The following is a 13,598-nucleotide window of genomic DNA, read 5'->3' as shown; positions in this document are numbered from 1 at the left end:
GTGTTTCTTGGTGATTCAATTAAAAATTATTAAAAGCCTTCAAAAAGAAAAAAGAATACCTACAAAACCTTAGTGATAGTATAATAAGCAAGGCAGTTGCTCTGCACATAAGTGACAGCTTAATGGTTCAATTCCAACTTTTGATCCCTGGAATCCCAGAGTTAATATGTACTGAGACTTCCTGGAGTTATTTCTGAGTGTAGAGCCAGAAACAAGTCTTGACCACCACAAGGTGTAACTCAACTCCCCCCAAGTTTCAATAACAAATTAAGAAACATTACATATCTTAAAAAAAGACTAGAGGAAAAGGGCAGAATGCTAAAATCAAAGATAGTACACAATAAAACCTCATAAACAGACATATCAGAGTGAAAAAATAAATTAAACTGCAATAAAAAATTCTGGAAAAATAAATCATTCAGAAAATAGATTAAGTAGGCAAAGCAATGATAAACTAAATATAAATTAAAAATAAATCAGGATGTTATTAAGCAAGAATAAAGGAATACTTTTGCAACTAAAAGACAAAGTATTTCATATGGAAAGGTTCCATAAAATGTTCAGCACATCTTTTGTGGCTATATAAGGGAGTAAAATATGTTAGTTCTCAAAGTAAACCAAGTCATCAGATTTGAATTTTAGAACTGTTTTATTGGTAAGTTGGGGCCTGTCTCATATATTCTCCAAACAACTCTAATTTGGCCATTGAAGACAGATACTCCCATTGTCCACAGAGTACTTTTTAACACATAGACTTTTTACCCAAGTATATTCTTGGAAATTTCTACAGCTATCTGAAATCACATCACAATACCATCCTTTAATTGTAAGTGATGAGAAATCAAGATTGAGTCTTCCTGCCTCTGACCTCACTTTCAGTAGGGCATGGATGGAGTCTGACTAAACCTTCCAGCCTTTTAGAAAGCAATTTGGGATATACTGTGAGTTTTTAGGAGGTTCTAGTAGAATTGCCCTTCTTGTTCTATCCCTGCTTTTTATAAAAGCAACCCTGATAACAATCTCTATTCGTCGATTTCTAATATTCCTTGCTGTTTTCAGCCTGTTCTCTCCAGCTTGTTTTCTAGAATCACCTCAATAAATTATTGGTATACTCTACTCCTTGTCTCAGCCCTGATTACAGAAGGCAATGAAATTTAAACTATACTCGTGCTAAATTTGTTATGAAATACAAATAAAAACATAGTAAAGATAGTTTACTAATGCAAATGATAAAAAATACTCATTATGATATTATATAAAGGATTTTTTTGGCTTGGAATTTTATGATTTCCCTCTTTTGAATCAGTAAGAGTATCTTATTGCTAGTGTGTCATTCTGCCTCAGTTTATCAGGACTTTGTCATCATTATTTATTATGGATAATTCTTAAGCTCTTTAATCTTATGTTCAAAATGCATCTATATGTATGTTCATGATCACATCACTTTAGTAATTAATATAGAAAAATTGCCAAGTCAAAAAATTTTATACAAGACTACTAGAAATTTATGGTGTAAAAATGATTTTTTTGTGTTTTTTTTGTAAAATAATTACTTTAATTTTTTTTTTTTTTTTGGTTTTTGGGCCACACCCGTTTGACGCTCAGGGGTGACTCCTGGCTATGTGCTCAGAAATCGCCCCTGGCTTGGGGGGACCATATGGGACGCCGGGGGATCGAACCGCGGTCCTTCCTTGGCTAGCGCTTGCAAGGCAGACACCTTACCTCCAGCGCCACCTACCCGGCCCCAATTACTTTAATTTTTAAAATGAGTATCTAACCTGATTGTCTGAAGCACATCATAAATATCTCAGTCTCACCTAAACTAAACTAAGTCATCTCCCAAAACTTACTACAAAAGAGTCTCACCTGTATGAAATCTTCTTCAACTGTCCCATTGAAACTAAGCAGAAGGTCACAAACTTGCTTGGGACCTGAATCCTTGGCTGACATCATCTGACATCTGAAATCATCATCTTTATCATCTACAATTACAATAGCACAAAAAGTAATTTATCTACATGTGTATAAACTAGTGCAGAAAGATTTTCAATTCATAACAGTAATAAAAATTAGGGCATCTCTCTGTTGCATGTTTTCTGATTTCAGCATTTAGTGCTTAATAAGAAAAACATTATGAAATAGAGAACTGTTACTAAGCTCTTTTGTCCAAAGTTGTCTTTTGTCATTCTTGCAGTGAAATCAGAACTTTGTTTCTAATATATTTTAGTTATTATCTTTGATTATTATTTATTCTTTCTAACCTCTGATTGTACCTGTTTTAACAATGAGCTGCTTAACATCATTATATATGTGTATATGGGAAAAGGCTTAGCAAATATAGTGTCTAGTACTATCAGCTGGAGTGATCTTGAGGGACAACTCCCTACAGACAAAGGGGATCACTGTGTTTGAAGACTGAGATGATAGTCTGAGATATAGAGAGATAAATAGTCTAAATAGAAAACAGAAGTCAAAAGTTGATGAACTCAAATTGGGCTGAAGTCTGAGGGAGGGGCTCAAAGTCAGAGTGAGAGCAGTTCTTTACAAGGTGGGGTGTAGAAGGGGAAGTTCAGACTTATGAAGAGTGAATAACTTGGAGATTTTTTTTATTTTGGTATAGGTTCCACTTGGCTATGCCTAAGACTTTTTCATGACTTTGACTCAGAGATTCCTCCTAGCAGTGATCAAATAATAGTATTGTGTGCTCAGAATCAAATCTAGTAGGCCAAATGGAAGGAAAGAGCTCTGCATTCTATTCTCTCTCAGGTCCTAAAAGTATAGAAAGCCTTTCATTTATTTTTTTACAATTAATGCAATTTTAATTAAAATGATAATGTGTTCTGACTTTCTTATTTTATAATCTAACTTCTAGCTTATTTTTTGATTATGCATACTATTTTACTAGTGTCCCAGTTTTATTAGTAAATCAAAGAGCAACAAATGTATATTTGGGAAGAAGTAGACATACATCTGAAAGTTAAATTTATTACGGTTACTTCTTTAGAAAATATATTCAGTAAATACAGAACTGAAGCAACAAATTTGGAGCTCATATGCCTTTAAAGTTCTGAAATAATCTTCACTGATGTCAGTCAGGAAATTCCTTATTGGTGGAATTACTTCTCCAGTCTCTAGAATTATATCACCTGGGAATATTTTTGATTTCCTTTCAACAATGGTATATGGTTTTGTCTGGACATGGTATTTCAGATGATAGTGTATAATCCACATAGGCATACGTACATGAGTAAAAGCCAAGATACTGCATGGGCATGTCTTCTAGAGCATGTTCTTCCAGGGGGCCTGATCATAGAAAAATTTTTTTCCAAAACTTTCTGTGGGGATAATACCAGCTCTTGGGGAACTCAGTTCTTGGCCCTTTAGCCATTCTCTTCTCAGTTCTTGCAACTGCTGCACTTGCAGTTTCTTGTCAGGTGTATAACCGACCATGTCGCTGCTGGGATCCAAGCAAAAAGGAACACAGAGCACCCCTTAATCAGGCAAAATGCAATCTCTCTATTGCACAAAGACACCTTGTTAGAACCTACTTCTAGCTTGTTAATATAACATTGGATGTACACAAGTGCTACAAGAAAATTGGAGAGCTTTCATACTCCTGTTTAGTGTCTTCGCTCATCACTCAATAAAAATCAAAAGTAGTAAATAATTTCGTCTGACTTGTACTATTACTTTTCAGTAAATAAAAAGTTCTTGAAACAACAATTAAACTATTAATTAAAAAAATCAAATAAAAAGAGAAATGGATCCTAACTTTGGGCTTCAGGTGCTAGCCAATGAGATTGTTAAATTTAGTTGCTAAAGTAAGAGTATTATTGCACTTCATGTTTAATTTTTATCAATCATCTATTTTGGCTAATCAAGAACATCCATCTATAGTTGTTCTTTAAGACTGGGTGACTTCAATCTGAGTTGGTTTTATTTATAGGCAGTTTTAGGTGCTTAAACTTAAGTAGCGACTGATGTCTCTCATTTTCTCAAAGGGTCTTGCTTCTGTTGAGTATCCAGAATGACTTTCTTTATGATATTCATTTAATCCCTATTCTCAGCATCTAGTATAAATTATAGCACTTATAGGTGCTCTGAACAATTGCATGGACGGAACACCAATGCCAAGTAAACATTAGAGCCTTTCTCACAATTAAGGTTTTGTTCTTCCCAGCATTTACATTCTCTGAATTTGTTCCTTCAAATCTTGCTAGTGGAAGGTAAGTGAACTCGGTTTACCCAAATGAAACGGATATAATTATCCAGCGATCCTGATTAAGTAGATCAGAAAATTAAAGTTACGAATTTAATCACTTAAGGGAGATGTTGCTTGCTGGAGGAATCTAGGCAAATTCACTTTCATTTATGCTTTCAAATGTACTTTCTCATTTGCATACTTAATTAGACTAATGAAATGGGTGGGGCAGTACTTACTTCTCCTATTTTAAATGTAGACTCTGAGAACAAGAGAAATGGAGTCGCTCACTCAACGGAACAAGTCCTGTGAATGAAGTCTGGCTTTGGACGCTGCACTTGTTGCATTCGGTCTTTGATCTTTCTACCATGCCGATCACATAGTTTCATATTATAGCAAAATATATGTAATGATTTGACAAGACTGCTGGAGCCACCTTTCCTCAGTCTAGTGTCTGGAAATAAATCACCTAAAGCCAAAGTTATATTTATAATTTAAATCATAAAGGCAAAGTTATACTTATAATTTACTTCTCTTCTTGATGCATCAAAAAAATTAAAAGGCCAATTTTTTTAAGTTGATTGATTGATTAGTTTTAGGCCACACCCAGTGACACTCAGGGGTTACTCCTGGCTCTGAACTCAGAAATCAACCCTGGCAGGCTGGAGGACCATATGGGATGTGGGGAATCGAACCAGGTCTCTCCCAGGCCAGATTTTTAACTTTCAACTCATTTGTCTTAATGGGAAATGATTCTGTACATATTGCTGGAAGACAAATTAAAGAAACTACAGGAGCATCTTCTTACTTTCTGCAGCATGAATTTTTATATCTTCTTAGTTGTTTCTCCCTTTTCAGAAAATCCTTCAGCCAGAAATTTCATATAAGAGATTATACTCCTTGCATGCTTCTTGTTTTTCTTTGCTTTTGGGGCACACCTGGGGGGTTTCAGGGGTTACTCCTGGCTTTGTGCTCAGAAATAGCTCCTGCCAGGCACAGGAGACCATATGGAATGACCATATGGGATTCGAACCGCCTTCCATCCTTGATCTGCTGCATGCAAGGCAAATGCCCTACAAGTGTGCTATCTCTCCAGCCACCCTTGCATGCTTCTAACCTGAATTTGACCTCCAGCATCACACCCAGGCTACTGAGCCCAAGGAGGTGTGATCCCAGAGTGCCAAGTCAGGACTGAGACTGCAGTTACATTGGCTATTTTTTCAAACAAAAGAAAGAGTTATGTTTCTCTGGTGAGAGACAATATATCATTTTAAAAGAAATGAACATCTGTATAATAATTATCAACTCCATTTTATTTGAGAATCACCCCTCATAAAGAAATACAAACCTAGGACAATAACAGAGAGGGAAAACAATGATTTTCATGCCCAATTGGAAGGATAAACTCTTAGGTAAGAAAGCACGTGAGGCTGAATTTATTTATAAACCTTTGTTCTATAGATCACAGATTCAACATTTTACTTTATTTATTATTATTAATGAATTAAAATCATTATTGATTCATGATTTATAATCCTAATTTGTAATATATAAATGTATATTTATAAAAATATATAATAGTATAAATCATATATAATTACATGGTTAATTCTTAGATAATAATTATAATCCTTAATAATATATAATTATATATGCATAAGGATTTATAATTATAATTTATTTATTATAATTCTAATGATACATTATATAACACATAATTATTATTGTTTACTAATAGAAATTTTTAATCATTTTATTCATTTACTACTAGTCTGTGTTTTATGAAAGATGTTGGTGTTTGAAGGAGCACTAAGACATGTGCTCCTTCAAAGAGAAAAATATTTAAGAAAGGACGACATGTATAGGAATATATTCAAACAAAGTTTCCCCATAGTGTTATTCATTAACAATCATATTTTTCACAAGACAGACTTACAAACTACAAAATATCAATGTCAAGTGGGATTTTTTTTTAACTGAGACTACAGCGAAGCATATTCACTTTGGATTAATCAGTTGGAAGTCACCTTTTTTCCAATGAAAAATAAGTTAGAGATAGAATTAAGTTTCGATGTGTTTTTAGCAGCAAAGATCACAACCTGATACAATGTGCAGTCGAGCTTCCAAACTCACTGTGGTCTGATTCTGCTTGTCCTCAAGGAGAATCATTAGCATGAGCTCACACTATTGGAATTTGGTTTTCAGGACAAGGCAACGTTTTTTATGCCATAATTGCTTCCATCTGCTATGCTCACACATGTGCGCCTGCAATAAAATTTTCTAAAACTCTCCAAACTCCACATGCCCTCTTTTGACTGTGTTCTTGCTGTATTGATGTTCCACCTGCCTGCCGTCTGGGTGGGAATCTGTCTTGCAGCTGGCTGCTGCTTCAAGGGTGAGGAGTAGCTGGGTGAGGTATGATGTTTGTTGCAAGACTCCAGTGGCAAATTGAAAACAGACATTAAGCCTCAGAAACCCAAAATTGTGGTCATGTGTATTACATCATTCTCCCAGCTCATGTCTCAATTCATTCCAGCAATTCCTTTTTTTACTCCATTTTAATTTATAGTTTTGGAGGGACACAATCAAATACTGTTATATTCTTATTGTACAAATCTTTTATAAAATAGATTAAAGAACATCTTCCTTGATTATATTTTCTTCCCATTAACTCAACTAACAAGTCTGATATTTTCATGCATGTGAAATTCCCTGTCCTTAAAAAAAAAGGTGTGTTTATGACTGAAACCCAACTACAAACATGTTTGGAAGCATGGTGCTTAATAAAGATATCAAAAAAAAAAGTTAGTCCAAGTACAACTGGGTGTGGCTCAATTCTCCAATAAATTTTAAATAAATATGAAAGTTGTTTGTAAATATTCAAATAACTTTCAGTAAAAAAAATAACAGAACATTAACTTTATTATGCAACCCTAAATCACCAAATAAGAATTAGCTATGAAATACTAACCTGTATCTTGATATGTCTTGATATGTATCTTGACATGAGGGCAGCAGATTTAGAAGAAAATGATTAAGTTGGTCCAATGAGCAAAAAAAAGAAAGCATGAAGATATTTGTGTACCTGAATGTCAAATTATTTTGAATTATAAGCTTTTGAAGTGTGGTAGTGTAGCTTATATTCTTGTAGTTGTGAGTTAAGTGAGAAATTCTTGGCTGGATTTGGGTTCTGAAGTTTCCTCGTGTGGGTGCAGTGAAAGTAAGCTGGGCTATATCCAGAAGCATCCCTGGGAGCTGAATGATACTGAGCTGTTGGCTTCCTTGATAGAGATATGCATCCTCATTGCAATCAGCAATATGGCTATTATCACTCTGTTTAGTCTCTAAAACCCACAGTTGTAGATCTTCCTTAGAAATTGGATCTTCTTTAGAAAATGCTTTTTTTTTGTATATTTCTGCATTTATTTGTACAATATGTATATATTTCTGAGGTTTTTTTTTTAACGTTTTTGTAGTAAAGTATGTTAAACAGCCATTGAGACATAAAACGTGTACTGTGGATATATTTGCGTGCGTTCCCTTCAATTCTAAGGATGCTAACATTCCTGCAGGAAGGTGAAAATGTTGAAGTTCAGGATCGATGTCTTTGGTTGCTCGATTTATCTGATCCCTCTGATAAATCTTTTTGCCCAAGATATACCATTCACTTGAAATGGAATTTGGGCAAGCCCTGGTATTTAATGCAGACAGGGTAAACAGAAGCAAAGGGGGATGCTGTGATATTTTCAAGGCCCCAAGAAAAAAGACTGAGAGACCGATGACCATATGCTAAAGATCAAAGAGGTCATTCAATCCATCCCATGAACATCAATCCTTGCCTGAGACAAGACCAGTTCCTAAGCCACACAAAACATATGAATATCAAGAACACAAGAAAGAGTCTCAGGAGACACTCTCCTGTAACTCATTCAGAATCTAATAAACCTGCCAGAAAATTCTTGCATGTCTACTACCGTTGTTTACTTTTTTCACAGAAATGGAGAAGCATGTGTTAGCGTCTACATCAGATTTCAAAACCTTGATATTTTAAAGTATATCATAGCTTTTTTAACATTATATTATGTATATATTATGCATATTAACTATCCAATATATAATTTCTAAATTCTAAGAAGAAAACTAATAAATAATAAGCATATTTGACTTAAATATTTCCATAGCATTAATTAACATATTCTTTCCAAAACCTATTGATTCATATTGGGGTAACATCTACCCTGCATTTTAGACTTGATTTTCACTTGCCTTTTCTTTTAAAAAATTTTAAAATATTTTTAAAATATTCTAAAATATGTTAAAAATATTTAAAAATATGTTATGATATGTTATAATTAGATTCAATATTGTTTAGTCTTACTTTTTAATTTCATAAAATTGAAACATATATTTCAAGTATTAACACACATTTTATTTTATCTTCGAAATATTTTTAAAAGTTACTTTTTAAACAACTAATTCACTCACTTTTATAGGTATGTGATATTTCTTAATCTTAATATAGCACAATTTCTGGATTATGTATAGGCAGCATATACTGTATCATGAAATATATCTGATGAGCTTTAACCAGAAACATTAAGTTAAATTATTGGATATAAAATATAATTGAGTATTTATAAAACGTTCAATTCTGAATGTATTGTTTTGAAAAAGCTGAAGATAATGCTAAATTATTTTCAAGCATACCAATTTAGTTGTTAATATTTAAAAGTATTTTTTGAAGACACAGGAATTCACAAAGTTGTTCATGATAGAGCTTTAGATATATAATGCTCCAATACAAATCCCACAGTTAGGCCAATTTATATCTAAAATAATCAGTAAATATTTACTTTTGTTAGATTTTTATTAATTGTCAATATTACCAGATAGTTTTCTTTATTACCATTCCTCCATAAAATCCCACTGTACTGTAAATTTCTATTTCCTTGATTTCTGGTAAGACTGAAAAAGATTTATGTGATTATCGCTTCTATGTCTTCTTAAAATTCTTATGATTTACTGTTTTCTAGTTGTTTATGTGTATTTGTATATTTATAAATATAAAGATATTTATATCTTTAACTCAAGTTTTTTGTATTTGAGAGAGACTAATCGCTGCTCTTTTGGAAAATAATTTTGGAAAATAATTTTTGTCAAAATTTGTGAATTTTTTAGAATTTATTTTCTTTATGTTCTCTTTTGATGAGCACAACTGTGTACTTTTGACATAATCATCTTCTTTTCTATTTTGTTTACCATTTTGAGGTTAGTTCTCCATTAAGCTACTATTTTCTCTAAGAAGATAAATACATTAATAATTTGCTTCAAGTAGACTGAAAGTTTTGACTTAAACTATTTTATAAAGTAGGGCTTGAAAGACATTTCACAAGGATATTGGATTATATTATTTCACTGACCATCATTTACTGAATCATTTACAATGCCACTTATTTAATGCATCCATTTAAGTCTTCTATAATACCTTTAACAGAATGAAAAATAAGTAGGTATATATTTTAGTTAGACTAAATGAAATTACTTTATGTGTATTATATGGTTTCCTAAATTTTCTGTGTTAATTTAATACTTATTAGCCTTACTACTAAACTCTCATACTAATTACTTGTTTGGTCTGGCTGGGTGAGGTTGGGCTGTGTTTGTTAGTGTTCAGAGCTTATTTCTAGCTTTGTGCTCAGGGATTACTCCTGGCAGATGCTCAAGAGACCATATTTAGTGCCAGGATAAAACTTAGGTGGGTCAAATTTAAGAAAAGTACCTTACCAGTGCTGGCTCTGATACAAGAAGAAAAGGCCTTTCATTCACTGCTGGTGGAAATGTAGACTGGTTCCAACCTTTCTGAAAAAAATATGGATATCCCTAAAAAAAAAACAAACTAGAAATTGAGTTTTCATATGATCCAGCAATACCACTCCTAGGGATATATTCCAAGAACCCAAATACACCATGAAGGAAAGCTATCTATATTCCTATGCTCATAACAACACTATTTACAATAGCCAGAATCTTGAAACAACCCAAGTGTCCAACAATAATTGAGTGGTTAAAGAAATTTTGGTACATCTACACAATGGAATAGTATACAACTGTTAGAAAAAATGAATTCATGAAATTTGCTTATATAACAGTAAATATGTAGATTATTATGCTGAGTGAAATGAATCAAAGATAGAGGGATAGACAGAATAATCTCACTCCTTTATGGGTTATAAGAAAAATTAAAGTTAGAATGATAATAATATCCAGAGACAATAGAGATGAGAATCAAAAGAACCAGTACTTGGTTCTTTTTTGTACATTTTTTTGTACTTGCTATAAAATGTGGTGAATGGATTTATGGTATGAATTCTCCAATGTAGCAATGATAATTTGAGCTACTCACTCTGAACAAGAACGGTGTGTTGAAAGGGATACCATGATATGAAGGTACCCCTTCATTAACAATAGGGAAAACCACAGTGTCAAAAAAGAAAAGAGAGACAGAAAGACTTAGACAGAGAAAGAGAAGTAGAATGCCTGCCCCAGAGGCAGATAAGGAAGGGTGGGTAGAAGGGAGACTGGGGACATTGGTGGCAGGAATGTGCACTGGTGAAGTGGTGTACGTTCTATGACTGAAACTCAATCATGAACAATTTACAACCATAGTATTAAACAAAGTAATTATATAAAATAAAATAAAGATAAGTCACTTAACCTCTCTAATATCTCTTTGGCCTCACTCATATGAAGTCTAATGATTTATGTACATTTATTTAGATTTTCCTATGTAAGCAATAACATAATCTGTGATATTTCCTCTTTCCAATCTTTATGTATATGTATTATCATATTCCTACTGACTAAACCAATTTATTGGTTTTCTAGAATTGCCATAACAAATTTTCACTAATCTTGTAATTTTGAAGAACAAAAACATATTATTTAAAAAGTTGTAGACATAAGAATTCTAAAACTATTGTATTTATTTATTGTATTTATTGTCAGGTTTGTTTTCTGGAATTTTTGAGGAAGAATTTATTCTATGTGTCACTCCTAGCTTCTGATAACTATTGACAATAATAAAAATTAAAATTCATAGATACACAATTCTAACCTTAATATGTCTGACATGGCTTTCTCTGAACTCCCTTTATTTAATTTATAAGGATAATATAACAATGTAGAAGCTATCTTAAATTCAGAATATTTCATCTTCAAATCTTTTACCCCTTTTGTTTGGAGAGTCACATCCAGTAATGTTTAGAGATTTTTTTCTCTGTGCTCAGGAGTTAATTGTGGCATTGTTTGGGGGAACCATAAGCAATGATAGAAACTGAAGTAGGCAGTATGCAAAGTAAGAGCCTTACCTTCTGTTAATATATATGTTTGACTTATTTTAGATAGTCAACTACATCTTCTTAGATGTAGTTTTAGATCCTTACTACATCTACAAACATCCTACTTTCAAATAAAATTTTTTCAGAGACCTGGGCTTGGAAAAAAACTTGGGGGATTCGTATCCCCCTCTCCTCCCTCTTTGGATTCCTTCCCATGATATTGCAAATGGAAAATTGCATGCACAAAATTTTCTGGCATCATACACTTCATCAGAGTGTCTTCTTACTCACCCATTTTCCCAATATTTTCCCCTCTTGCACCCTGTGTTCTATTCTCACCAAACCCATCCCATGGTAAATCTCATTTAGACATTTGTTATTTTGTTGTTGTTATTTGTGGAGACACAACTTTCCAGATAAATATTTAACATAAATATGTTAATATGTTCATGCTTATATTAAATATTTCTTCTTAGTTATTATTTTATTTTAGACAAGTCATACACATATTTATTAGTTAGTCAATAATTGCCAGTTAATTTTATCACATCGTAGACCCTCAGAACTTTCTAGTCCCTGAAATGTATCATATACTGATTTCTTTAATAGAGTTCTTCAAGGGTATACTCTCTGGTTAACTCTTGTACTCAAAATGCTTTATTTTTGTCCTATCTTAAAAAGTATCTTACATATAATATTCATGATTGATAGTAAATTTCTTTCTATATCCTAAAATAATACTATTTCTTGGCCCTTTATAGTGGCCTACTATCAAAGCTTTATAAATCATATCTTTTAGGTGTTTTAAATACCTTGCTTTAGGGGCTAGAGCAGTGGTGCAGCAGTAGGGCCTTTGCCTTGCACACAGCTGACTTAGGACAGATGGACCGCGGTTCTATCCACCTGCACCACATAAGGTCCCCCATGCCAGGAGCGATTTCTGAGCACATAGCCAGGAGTAACGCCTGAGTATCAATGGTGTGGCCAAAAAACAAACAAACAAACAAACAAACAAAATTTCCCTTTGAGTTTTATATTCTAAAACTTCACTAGTAGGTGGTCATTTTATTTTTTAAATTTCTAACAGTGCATTGAAAATAATTTCTAACAGACAAGCAATAAGTACGAGGATGCCTTTATCTGGATTAACCATTTGTTTATATCTTCTTTGCGCATTGATTTTTTTCTTTTTTCTTGTTTCCTCTTTCTTGTATTTGACAGTAAACAGAGACATAAGTGATCAACTATATAAGTGTGTATTTTTTAACTACACTTCTTACAGTGTTTTCCTTTTATTGATTAATTTTTTGTTGTTGCATAGTTTGTTCTATCTTTGACTATTATTCCATTTTATTTTATTTTCATTTTGACAGATTATTGCTTATTCTTTTTATTTCATTTACATGAACTTTTTTCATCTTTGTGATATTCAAATAAAATTTTCTTAATGGATTTGTTTAATAAACAAATTTACCATTGTCTTTATTTTTGGTATTGATTATTATTATTATTATTATTATTATTATTATTTTGGTTTTTGGGTCACACCTGGCTCTACGCTCAGAAATTGCTCCTGGCAGGCTTGAGACCATATGAGATGCCAGGATTCGAACCACCATCCTTCTGTATGCAAGGCAAATGCACTATCTCCATGCTATCTCTCCAGCCCCAGATGTTGACTAGTAATTTCTGAAGTTTTTATTTACTTTTCTTTAGATTTTGGGTAATAGCTGTGAGTTGCTTTTAAAAATATCAATACTTGCTTCTTTAAAATTCTTCCATATAGTCATTTCATATCTGACATTTTCAATATCTAGAATGCTTGATGATATGTTCTGTTTTTGTTATTTCTGTTGACATTTATTTATTAGATTTTAGTGTTTTATTTTGAAGTTGTGAATATGTGTTGCATATAACTTTATATTTATTTTTTATCATATAAATAAATTGAATTTCATGTCATAAACTTATTTTATAAAATTCTGAGGCTTTAACCTCGAGAAGGGAATTTAGCTTTCCTAAATTGTGATCCAAAGTGTGCCACTAAATTTAGGCTACCT

The 13,598-nt window shown here is 32.7% G+C and overlaps 1 pseudogene; it reads right to left on the bottom strand.

Moving 5' to 3' along the window:
* Window positions 1–3,088: 3,088 nt before the first annotated feature.
* Window positions 3,089–3,450, bottom strand: LOC126020633 (NADH dehydrogenase [ubiquinone] 1 beta subcomplex subunit 6-like; annotated as a pseudogene).
* Window positions 3,451–13,598: the final 10,148 nt, after the last annotated feature.

This window comes from Suncus etruscus, chromosome 10 (genome assembly GCF_024139225.1).
Source record: "Suncus etruscus isolate mSunEtr1 chromosome 10, mSunEtr1.pri.cur, whole genome shotgun sequence".
Lineage (NCBI taxonomy): Eukaryota > Metazoa > Chordata > Mammalia > Eulipotyphla > Soricidae > Suncus > Suncus etruscus.
Note: the sequence above shows the minus strand (reverse complement) of the source record. Positions and strands in the feature narration are given on the sequence as shown.